Genomic DNA, 10,121 nt, shown 5'->3' with positions numbered 1-10,121 from the left:
GATCTAGCCTTAGACTTAGATTGGTCAGATCTAGTTTTAGACTCAAATTGGTCAGATCTAGTCTTAGACTTAGATTGGTCAGATCTGGTCTTAGACTTATTAGATTGGTCAGATCTAGTTTTAGACTTAGATTGGTCAGATCCAGCCTTAGACTTAGATTGGTCAGATCTAGTTTTAGACTTAGATTGGTCAGATCTAGTCTTAGACTTAGATTGGTCAGATCTAGTTTTAGACTTAGATTGGTCAGATCTAGCCTTAGACTTAGATTGGTCAGATCTAGTTTTAGACTTAAATTGGTCAGATCTAGTCTTAGACTTAGATTGGTCAGATCTGGTCTTAGACTTATTAGATTGGTCAGATCTATTTTTAGACTTAAATTGGTCAGATCTAGTCTTAGACTTAGATTGGTCAGATGTAGTCCTAGACTTAGAATGGTCAGATCTAGTCTTAGACTTAGATTGGTCAGATCTAGTCCTGGACTTAGATTGGTCAGATCTAGCCTTAGACTTCGATTGGTCATATCTAGCCTTAGACTTAGATTGGTCAGATCTAGTCTTAGACTTAGATTGGTCAGATCTGGTCTTAGACTTATTAGATTGGTCATATCTATTCTTAGACTTAAATTGGTCAGATCTAGTCTTAGACTTATATTGGTCAGATCTAGTCCTAGACTTAGAATGGTCAGATCTAGTTTTAGACTTAGATTGGTCAGATCTAGTCTTGGACTTAGATTGGTCAGATCTGGTCTTAGACTTATTAGATTGGTCATATCTATTCTTAGACTTAAATTGGTCAGATCTAGTCTTAGACTTAGATTGGTCAGATCTAGTCCTAGACTTAGAATGGTCAGATCTAGTCTTAGACTTAGATTGGTCCGATCTAGCCTTAGACTTAGATTGGTCAGATCTAGCCTTAGACTTAGATTGGTCAGATCTAGTTTTAGACTTAGATTGGTCAGATCTAGTCTTAGACTTAGATTGGTCAGATCTAGTTTTAGACTTAGATTGGTCAGATCTAGTCTTAGACTTAGATTGGTCAGATTTGGTCTTAGACTTATTAGATTGGTCAGATCTATTCTTAGACTTAAATTGGTCAGATCTAGTCTTAGACTTAGATTGGTCAGATCTAGTCCTAGACTTAGAATGGTCAGATCTAGTCTTAGACTTAGATTGGTCCGATCTAGCCTTAGACTTAGATTGGTCAGATCTAGCCTTAGACTTAGATTGGTCAGATCTAGTCTTAGACTTAGATTGGTCAGATCTGGTCTTAGACTTAAATTGGTCAGATCTAGTCTTATAGACTTAGATTAGTCAGATCTAGTCCTAGACTTAGAATGGTCAGATCTAGTCTTAGACTTAGATTGGTCAGATCTAGCCTTAGACTTAGATTGGTCAGATCTAGTTGGCTGGTGCCAAAACCCCAATTGTTTATACTCCAAAAACCAAGAGGGTGTGCCTGGGCAAGGATGGTTTTGCCCTATCATAGTGAGAAAAACAACTGTTTGGTGCAATTCCAACTGTCAAAGCCAACGAAAGTCGTTGAAGTGTAATTTCCGCTTGTTAGCATTGAGGTATTGTGTAGCTTTTGCTTCTTTTATCAGTCTTTTCGCGTCAGCCAATCGCAAATGAAGTAGTCGTGCCTTGTCACCCTCGTCCTGCTCTGTCCAATCCTGCATATGATGTTTAAAATCACAGCATTAATTGTCCTAATAAACACTAAATCAATAATCCTAATTCAAAAGTTATACGTATTACTTCATGTAATTTAAGTACAATTTTAAACCAACTAAACACTGTCTGTAAGCTGTTTTTTAGCTCAGCAACTAGATGTACGGTGTACTGCAAATGGGAAGTCTAACCTCCCTAAGAATATTAGATTACACTTTGAATTTAAACGACTTAAACATCCATGTGATACATTCAGTTCTGCTTGAATTCGTAGGTAAGGAGATGAGCATGAAGGATAAACATCACATCACTGATGACTGGCTCGTAAATTACCATGCCAGATCTCTTCCAGAGGCCCCTAAACGATGTTAAGTTCACATGTGTTTACGTCAAACAAGCATGGGGCCGATGTTGTGCCAAAATGTGATTGCCTGCCAAAAACCTGCTTGGTCTGTCCACAGCGGACTACCAGGTATAAGACAAACATTTTATCTTCCTACGTGTGTGTGAGTATATTTCAGCCTTTATCGTGTCCGGAAAATGACAGTTTGCCTTTCCTGTGGTATAAAAGGACTGTTGTTAGTCTGATGTTGATGTGATAAAACCTCTTTCTTGTTTAGAAGATACATACAATTGTAACTGTTATTTATTTGGGCACATAATAAATATTTATAAAGTGTTTGGATGTATTCATTTATGTAACATTTTTATTAAATGTAATATTGCCTGAAAAAAAAAGTGATTCAATTTGATATTTATACATCGCATATTTTACTAGAATGCCCTTATGGGCATTACATATATCAAATTCAAGTACCTACTGTACTGTTTACGTATTGAAATACCCTTTTTAGAGCTAAAATCTACCCTAACGGCCACTTTGCTGCTGCCAAAAATTGGTTTCAAGTAATATTTTGATACTGACAAATCTCATCTCTGCATAATGTACTAGAATATCCTTATGAGCATTACACGTATCTAAATCAAGTACCTACTGTACTGTTTACTTGTTGAAATACCCTTTTTTAGAGCAAAAATCTACCCAAACGACCACTTTGCTGCTGCCAAAATTTGATTTCAAGTAATATTTTGATACTGACACATCTTATCTCTGCATATTTTACTAGAATTTCCCTTATGGGTAATACGTATATCAAAATCAAGTACCTACTGTACTGTTTACTTGTTGAAATACCCTTTATAAAACTAAAAACTACCAACACGGCCACTTTGCTGCTGCCAAAAATGTATTTCAAGTAATATTTTGATACTGACACATCTCATCTCCGCATATTTTACTAGAATACCCTTATGAGTAGAGATGTCCGATAATGGCTTTTTTGCCGATATCCGATATTCCGATATTGTCCAACTCTTAATTATTGATTCCGATATCAACAGATACCGATGAATTAACACATTATTATGCCTAATTTTGTTGTGATGCCCCGCTGGATGCATTAAACAATGTAACAAGGTTTTCCAAAATAAATCAACTCAAGTTATGGAAAAAAATGCCAACATGGCACTGCCATATTTATTATTGAAGTCACAAAGTGCATTCTTTTTTTTAACATGCCTCAAAACAGCAGCTTGGAATTTGGGACATGCTCTCCCTGAGAGAGCATGAGGAGGTTGAGGTGGGCGGGGTTGAGGTGGGGGGAGGAGGGGAGGGGGTAGCGGGAGTGTATATTGTAGCGTCTCAGAAGAGTTAGTGCTGCAAGGGGTTCTGGGTATTTGTTCTGTTGTGTTTATGTTGTGTTATGGTGCGGATGTTCTCCCGAAATGTGTTTGTCATTCTTGTTTGGTGTGGGTTCACAGTGTGGCGCATATTTGTAACAGTGTTAAAGTTGTTTATACTTCCACCCTCAGTGTGACCTGTATGGCTGTTGACCAAGTATGGAGGGTATTCACTTGTGTGTGTGAAAAGCCGCAGGTATTGTGTGATTGGGCCGGCACGCAAAGGCAGTTCTTTAAGGTTTTTTGGCGCTCTGTACTTTGCCGTACAGCGGCGTTTTAAAAAGTCATAAGTTTTACTTATTGAAACTGATACAGATAATTTCCGATATTACATTTTAAAGCATTTGTCGGCTGATAATATCGGCAGCCCGATATTATCGGACATCTCTACTAGCTACCTTTTAATACATATTTTATCCTAATATGAGTGCAAGTTATTACTTGCTTCCGTGCAAAATTGGTAGACAATGATCCTAAAAACTTTTTCACACAGAACGATAAGTTTTCTATGTTTTAATTATTTTTTTAATCCAATATTATTTACCCTGTACGTCATAATCGTGTACCGGTTTGTGTTGGTCTTTCACATAAAATCCCTTGAAATATATTTGTGGTCATGACGTGACGAAACATGGAGTAAGGGGTTGGAATATTTGATCGAGCTCTTTATTGAAAATATGATCAGAAAACTCTTCAACGATACAAAAAAAATGAGAAAAGTTTTTAATCCTACGCTTGAAATGTGCTCATATAGTCATACACAAAGTAAGCTACATAGATACTAGGGATGTGCGGGGCGATACTGAAATATCAATACCGTCGATGTTTTGTGTGTACTTTGTAAGATTTGGTTTTACTAGCTTGGCTATATTGTTATTCACGCCCCTACCTACATATTCTTCACAGTTTGAAATAAATATATAATAATAATATTCTATATATCAGTCTTTTTCAACCACTGTGCCGCGGCACACTAGTGTGCCGTGAGATACAGTCTGGTGTGCCGTGGGAGATGATCTCATTTAACCTATTTGGGTTAAAAATATTTTTTGCAAAGCAGTAATTATAGTCTGCAAATGATGTGTTGTTGTTGAGTGTCGGTGCTGTCTAGAGCTCGGCAGAGTAACCGTGTAATACTCTTCCATATCAGTAGGTGGCAGCAGGTAGCTAATTGCTTTGTAGATGTGGGGAAACAGCGGGAGGCAGTGTGCAGGTAAAAAGGTGTCTCATGCTTAAACCAAAAATAAACAAAAGGTAAATGCCCCTAAGTAAAGGCATTTAAGCTTAGGGAAGGCTATGCAGAACGAAACTAAAACTAAACTGGCTACAAAGTAAACAGAATGCTGGACGACAGCAAAGACTTACTGTGGAGCAAAAACGGCGTCCACAATGTACATCCGAACATGACATGACAATCGACATAGTCCCCACAAAGAAGGATAAAAACAACTGAAATATTTTTTATTGCTAAAACAAAGTAGATGTGGGAAATATCGCTCAAAGGAAGACATGAAACTGCTACAGGAAAATACAAAAAAAAGAGAAAAAGCCACCAAAATAGGAGCGCAAGACAAGAAGTAAAACACTACACACAGGTAAACCGCAAAAAAGTCCAAATAAGTCAGGGTGTGATGTGACAGGTGGTGACAGTACACCTACTTTGAGACAAGAGCTGTAGTGATGCATGCTTGATTATGCTTTAAAGTCATATCCAACAATTGTGACTTTTTACTGTTGTTCGTTTTTTAATGATTTCTGCTGGTGGTGTGCCTCCGCATTTTTTCAACGCAAAAAATGTGCCTTGGCTCAAAAAAAGTTGAAAAACACTGCTATATATAATACTAAGTTAATTAAATAAATAATATAATACATTCTAAATAATAGTAAATAACTATATTCCCTATGCTATGTTATTATTCTATATACACAACTTTTTTAATTTAAGCAGACACATTAGGTACATTTGCATAAAAAATTGGTTATCGAATTGGCATTGCGGATACCAGCCCGCATTTTACTTGGTATTGTATCAGAAAGTAAATCAGTGGTATGAATGAATGAAATGAGTTTATTTCGGTCATATAATCAACCATTTTGTGTGATCAATTCAACAGCACAGATTATACATATTGACAATCTTACACATACACACACACAAAAAAAAAGAATGACGGAAAAAGGAATAGCCTGAAGCCGAGGCTTATATTTGCCTATCCTATACATTCACTGAAAACTAGATTGCCTGGAACATCAACGTTCAAAAAAATCAATGGGATGAAAGCAATCGTTGCTATTATTTGATAATTTTCCGGTATTTTACCTTTCAAGGTTTTCTTAAACCTTAACAAAGAACTACATGTCTTCAACTCATCACTGATCTTGTTCCACCATTTAACTCCTAAAACTGAAATACATTTGTATTTTATATTTGTTCTTACTTTACATACTTCAAAAATCAATATCCCCGTAAATTATAGTTTTCTCCTCTTAATTGAAATAATTGAAGAATACAAGCCGGAAGGCTGTTGTTCTTTACTCGAAACACAATTTCCATTGTTTTTAAAAACACAATATCTGAACATTTGACCACATTAGAACTTATGAATAATGGATTGGTATGTTCATAGTAGCACACTTTGTGTATTATTCTAATGAACCCTTTTTTGAAGTTTAATTCTTGGGTCTATGTTTGTTTTATAAACATTTCCCCAAACTTCAACACAATATGTTAAATATGGAAAAATAAAATAATAATATAACATACCGGTATGCGGACATTTCTTATTCAGCATGTGTCTTACTTTATAAAGAATAGCAATGTATTTGGATATTTTTCCCTTTATATATTCAATCTGGGGTTTCCAACATAATTTCTGATCAATTATTATTCCCAAGAATTTAGTTTCATATACTCTATAAATTTCAACTTGATTTAATTGTAATTTTGCTTCACAATTTGTCCTTGCACCACTAAACACCATGCATTTAGTTTTCTTATCATTTAATGATAACTTATTAATATCAAACCATTTTTTTTAGCTGAAGCAACTCAACCTCTATTATCCTCAACACTTCCTTCAAGTCTTCTCCTGAACAATATACTTTGGTATCATCTGCAAACATAATACATTTCAATTTATTAGATACTGAACAAATATCATATAAATAACTTAGGTCCCAATACCGAGCCTTGTGGAAACCCACAAGTTACTCTTCTCTGCTGTGATTTAGTCTTATTAATTTCCACATATTGAGAATTATTACTTAAATAACTACCAACCACTGTTGTGAAATGTTGTGTATCGGACATCACTGATGAATACACCACTTAACCGTAATATTATTTAGGTTCGAACCTTGAACAGCCAGCTGGGTGGGCTCTTTTTAAACATGCGACTTTATTCCAACAGTGCTGTAAGTGTATTTAAAAGTACAAAAGCAATGACATATATTATTATATTATACTATTATATAAGCTGTAGGCGCTCGTCTGAGCGACATCAAACCGATAATTTGCCCTCAAGATACATTTTGAAGCTTCTGGTGCGATAATTTGTCATTTTCCATCTGGCAACACTGACATGTGTCACTCGGTGTAGGTCAAGTGATGTTCATTAAGCCTCGACGTGGCCTTCAAACTCCACGTGTGGAATATACATTTTTAAACCGCTTTAAAAACATTTATATGCTTTTATACTTCTTTTCTAGGTGTTTTCCCAATCCCCGTTCTTTTTGCGATACCAACCGGAAGCTAACGAGCTAGCTTAAAATTTAAAAAAAAACGCGTGGCAGAAAATGCGTTCAAAAATGGATTCAAGTGGACTTTTGAAGTTTTAACGCAAGCTAAGTGAAGATGGATCATATTTAATGTCACTTGCTGTCGACAGGTAAGGCCTAAAACCTTAACATAACAAAACCACATACCAGCGGTAAGTACCCGTATTTTCTTATTATCTTATTTTCACAAATATCTATGTTTTTGTGCTGGTCATATTATTACACTGTTGATATATTTATATTATATGTTGCACCCATCCATCCATTTTCTACCGCTTGTCCCTTTTGGGGTCGCGGGGGGTATATTATATGTTATATTGTTTAAATAAAATATATGTGCGGTGTGTGAGCGTGAGTGTACAGAAAGCTGGTGTTGTACTGCCATCTAGTGGTAACTCTTGCATTGTGCACTTTAGCAAGATATTCTTGTGTGTATCAATACAGGTGCTGGACATATTACGTACTAGAAATCATTCCTATGCGTTTTACTTGTGTAATTGTTAGACGTCAAACTTTAAATGGATGAAACCAAACTTTGTTTGTTGAAGCTCGTTTCAGACGAGATACGAGCAGTCATGGACATTTAGAGACTGGAATTATTTTCCATTCTTCTTTAAAAAAACAAAAAAACTCAGTTAAAGAAAAGAGTTTTTTTTTTTTTTCAGATATTGCCGAATATTCGGTATTGGATTTAGGCTTGTTTAGCCACTATAAATGTGTTATAGTTTGTTATAACGTTGTTCAAGTTAGATCCTAAACAGTGTTGTATGTGCTACCCAACACTAGATGGCAGCAACATTAGCATGCTGTCCCATACTAGGAAACAGGAAGTGGTTATGAAGGGGGGCAGTGACCTATCAGTGGAGTGGAGTCGTGTCGAAAAAGCCCCATTGCATGATGGGAACACATAGTTGTGTTGAAGTGTAATAAAAATAGTAATAATATTGTAATGATCCAACAGTGTTGTGTAGTAGACTCTTGTACATGTGCAGGCTTGTTGAGTGTGTGTGTGTTTGCTAGTGTGCACCATCACTTAACATGGTGTGTGTGTGAATGACTTGTGTGCGTGAGACGTGTACAACTCATACTTACCTGGCAGGGGAGATACCATGATCAAGAAGGTGGTTCACCTAGGGTGAGGCTCAGCCATTGCACTCCGGCTGTGCTGACCCTTACGAATTCCTCAAATGTGGGAATCTCGACTGCATAACTTGTGGTAGTGGGGGACTGCGTTCGCGCTCTCCCCTGATCTTCTGTTCAATGTAAATTGCGTGCCCTAGCACCTCCATTGTTAATCTTGATCTTAAGGAGGACTTAAGTATACATTACCCACCATTGGTGTAACTTATTATGCAAATATTGTATTTTTCTGCAGAAATTGTTAATGAAAGGAAAGCACTTTTTCCCATTTCAACTACCATTAGCTAGTGATGAGATCGGCAGTTCTTTTGACTCTACTGAATCACTAGAATCAGTTCCATAAAATGATTCGTTCAAAAAATTCGTTCACCGAATTTATTGTTGTTACAATAACTGTGTAATAATAGCCTATGTATGTGTACATACATTAGTTATTATTTTTATTTTAAATCTTCTCAAAACAGCCTGCCCTACACTTTACCCCCCGCAGAGCAGAGAGCGAGAGCGTTGTCGTTCACTGAGTGATTCATGTCGTTAATCTGCGGTGAACGAATCGTTTGCTCAGTCCCTCCCCCCGCCCTCTCATTGGCTGCGTCGTTCGCCGACGTCGAGGGTTCAGTGAGTCACAGAATGCGCCAGTTCCACTCATACCGGCATGGTCGCGGCGGAGCTCAACTGAACTGAGAAAGGAACGAATCAGTTCATGAAGTGATTTGGTTCAGTACGTTCACTCAAAAGATTTGTTCTTTCGAACAAATCGTTCGCGAACGACACAACACTAATATCTAAAGAAGGCATACATAGGTAAATACATTCGTTATGTCACTCATTAGTGAAGTAAATTATAAAATTATTGTGGTCTTTGCTAAAATTGTTGACTTATGAATGAAGAAAAGTCTTCCCCATAAAATCAACCTTACTGTAACTTGAAATAAATAAATCCAATAGACAATATTTGATCAGGGGCCGTATTCATCAAGCGTCTTAGAGTGCCATTTTACACTTAAGTCCTGAGAATTTGCAAAATTTAGTCCTACTCTCAAACTTAAGAATAAAAGCTATTTATCAACTTTCTTAAGTCTAAGAATCACTCCTACTCTCCACGATATTTAGGAGACCTTCAGAGGTGTCTTAAGTGGTTAGGAGTTGCCAGCAGGGGATGGCACTGAGGCGAGAGAGACGTGCGCGAACGTTCAGGGAGCGGAAGGATGTCCTGGCTTTGTTTGATGACGAGCAGCTGATCAAACGGTATCGCTTAGACAGAGCGGGTATTATTTTTGTCACAGATTTAATAATTTTCGATTCCTTGTTGATTTATGCATGTGGCTGCAGTGGGCTAGTATGTATAGAGCCACCCACACCAGTTTCAAATTAGTTACCTAATTAATGAATTGGAAAGAAAATGTTATGAGAGTAGCGTATGTGAGGTGAGTGACGTCAGTGAGTGTGTGGGCGAGAGAAGAGAGGGAGCGGTAGCGTGAGTGCGGGCGGGGACTAGTTTGTTTTGTGTTGGATTGGCTGTGTGCAAGCAATCAATAAAGCAAGATTTGCAACTAATCGCAGGACTCATAATTCACCCTAAAGTCGTCCGCTGAAGGGTGTTGCCCCGAGCATACATCCTGGAGAAGTGTCTTCCCTGCCTCTTTGACTACGGTCTGGCAGCAGGAAGCAGGAAAGGTCCAACAAAAAGGAAACATTTATTTTTGATTCATTGCCAATATTGTTTGTTTGTTTTGTATTATTTTGTAGTTTATTGTCAAAATATACACTCCCATTGTCCACTTAAAGGCCTACTGA

General features: G+C 37.1%; 1 non-coding gene across 1 annotated transcript; it reads left to right on the top strand.

Moving 5' to 3' along the window:
- The first annotated feature begins 8,268 nt into the window (after positions 1–8,268).
- On the top strand, positions 8,269–8,432 carry LOC133659442 (U1 spliceosomal RNA). Its single transcript, XR_009827672.1, has one exon. It is a non-coding gene; the product is annotated as a U1 spliceosomal RNA (small nuclear RNA).
- Positions 8,433–10,121: the final 1,689 nt, after the last annotated feature.

This window comes from Entelurus aequoreus, linkage group LG10 (genome assembly GCF_033978785.1).
Source record: "Entelurus aequoreus isolate RoL-2023_Sb linkage group LG10, RoL_Eaeq_v1.1, whole genome shotgun sequence".
Classification (NCBI taxonomy): Eukaryota; Metazoa; Chordata; class Actinopteri; order Syngnathiformes; family Syngnathidae; genus Entelurus; species Entelurus aequoreus.
Note: the sequence above shows the minus strand (reverse complement) of the source record. Positions and strands in the feature narration are given on the sequence as shown.